Here is a 2,500-nt window from a genome sequence, read left to right as displayed (position 1 = left end):
TTTAAATTACGAAAAATAAGATAAACAAGGCAAATGTTTAATATTTTTTTCCTTGCACCAAGGTATTTACTACACAGAGTGATGATATGGAGTCTGTGCAAGGAAAATCAGCTATTACCATCTGGGTAAAGCAAATCAAAAGACAAATATGGATATTGGAAAATGGTAAAAAGCAAAAAAGTTTACACACAATATCTTTTTAAAAGGGAGGCATAGAGTCTTGTTGCCACTCATGGATGTTCGCCTGTGCCCAGCCTACACGTCACACACCCAGGATTTTGGCTACTTACATAACCTACTGCCCCTATTTTCAGCACCATGATTCCCATGACACAAACGGATCCAAAGAGTTACGCATTGTTGTATCTTGAAGATGTATATTTGCTGTTACTGGTTACAATGCCCTGCAATGCACCCAGCTGGTACATACCATACAAATCTTCCTTTTTTTTTTCACTAGACAGAAATTTGCCCTAACACCATTTAAAAAAACCATTTTCTGTCATTCTCTAAGCCTGATAGATGGGATAGAGGGGTTCTATTCTTTGAAATTCTTGAAAACGAAGGGTTCCCATGAATCCGTAACACTGGACTCCTTTCAATTATATCACAAAGAGTGTGGAACTATCAGCTTTGTCTGCTTAAGTCGGGTTTGCCATAACCACATAACAAAGTAGTAAATAATCGATCTCAACTGCGTTAATATAGATGATATGGTAGGACTTTTGACTACAAAATTCGGTAATTCTTTACAGTATGGATACACTCGCCAGGGAAATTTTAAGCTGGGGAGCGCTTGGTCATGAATTCTTGCTCAAAGGCCAAGATCTGCACCGTTTGCTGCTTAAAATGATTGCTAGAGCCTGATCGGTGTTGCTAATCCACACAAGTGGCTCCATTAAATGTCAAGCCTGAAAAATTCTACTCCTATTCTCAAGTATCTTCCACAATAAATGTTTTAAATAAATATATTTACCATAACATCTATACAGAGCATAATATATCCTCCTATATGCATATACAGTGTCCCTATAACAGTGACACACATTTCTGAATGGCAACCCTTGAACTCTCACGCCCCATCAAAACAAATGAACATCACTGAAGTAAAATATAGGCATACCCATTTCCATATATACAATCTTATGAAGTTGAAAATAACAGTCACAGAATACATTATCAATAGAAGAATGTTGCAAGAATTTTTCAGAGTTTTCTACTTGAAATATTCTCTAATTCATTGAATTGTATGTATATTTTCAATTTAAAGAGAAAAGGAGTTTAAAAGCAAGTGATAGATTATTCGTCTTCCAATGATTTATGATTTATTAGAATTTTTATCATTCTCATCATCTCCCTTTATCTATTTTTGTTATCAGTTAATTTCAAAGCTTTGAATATAATGCTATGGAAATTATACAAACAGAAACCGTAAAAAATTCTTATAAAAAATTTTAAACCAGCACCCGCTTTCGAAGGCTTGTAACCATTACGGTACACAAATGACCCTGTTGCCATGGTGACGGTGCACTGCTCGACCAGCCATCTACGGGGGTCGCTTGAGAAAGCAAGAAAAAGACCTAAGATTTTAGACAAGAAATTTCTCTTCTTAAAACACCCTAAGCAGCCGTGACTGGGCGCACCCAAAGGCCGCGGGGCCCCAAGACCTCTCGGCCAGACTGTAGAGTATTATTCTTGAACAGGGAATATTACATTTTTTCACGAGCAAAAACATCTTTTTGTCTACGTTTGCGTGGACAGATGATGATACAAGTGCGCAGAAAGGTCAAAAGAATTTTAAGTGCGGAACATGATTTTATAAAGAACTAAGCATGCGTGGAAAGTCACCCAAGAACTGCATTTGCCCAGACAGAATTTGACCAAGTAATTTTTTCATGGGTAACACGTTTCCCACGCAGACCAAGCTACAGTCTGGCCTTCCGGGAAACATCGTCTTCACCTTAGTATGCACGGCAGCAATGAGTGGACCTAGGCCGAGAGCAGCACTCTCAGCAATCTTTTTACTTTATATGTGGCTTTACCGCTCCTGTCTGCAGATTATTTCCCGTACTGCCTACTGCAACATCTTGTCCTCTACAAGAATACCATATTCGATTTGCCCAAACTTAGTGCGTCCATACCTTCAAGATCAACCCAAAATAGCACAGATCACAGCGAGTTTGTCAATGGATTTTGTTAAAACATGCCCATACCTTCTAAGCGCAAACTTAATACGCCTGGGTTTATGGGAAGAAATTATTCAAACAGAATTATTATGACACATCAACATTCCTCTAGCGTAATCACCTAAAGATCTGACAGAGTATATTGCTATAATATGACGAAAACCTCGCTAAAGGAAGCACAAATAACACAAATAAACAAAGACATGACAAGTGACACCAATAAATCACCATAAAAATTCTTCGTTGCATTGCGACCATAACCTGAAATCCAAGAAGAAACCCTCTTAGATTCCATCCCATAATCGAAGGAAAGG

At 38.0% G+C, this 2,500-nt stretch overlaps 1 protein-coding gene across 3 annotated transcripts in view; it reads right to left on the bottom strand.

Annotated features, from left to right (window-relative positions):
• Sec24AB (Protein transport protein Sec24AB) overlaps nucleotides 1–2,500 on the bottom strand; it is a 22,908-nt gene that overhangs the window by 19,913 nt on the left and 495 nt on the right. The gene's annotated exons all lie outside the window — the stretch shown is intronic.

The sequence above is a fragment of the Penaeus vannamei genome, chromosome 22 (genome assembly GCF_042767895.1).
Source record: "Penaeus vannamei isolate JL-2024 chromosome 22, ASM4276789v1, whole genome shotgun sequence".
Lineage (NCBI taxonomy): Eukaryota > Metazoa > Arthropoda > Malacostraca > Decapoda > Penaeidae > Penaeus > Penaeus vannamei.
The sequence above is the reverse complement of the archived record's forward strand: the minus strand, read 5'-3'. Positions and strand labels throughout refer to the sequence as shown.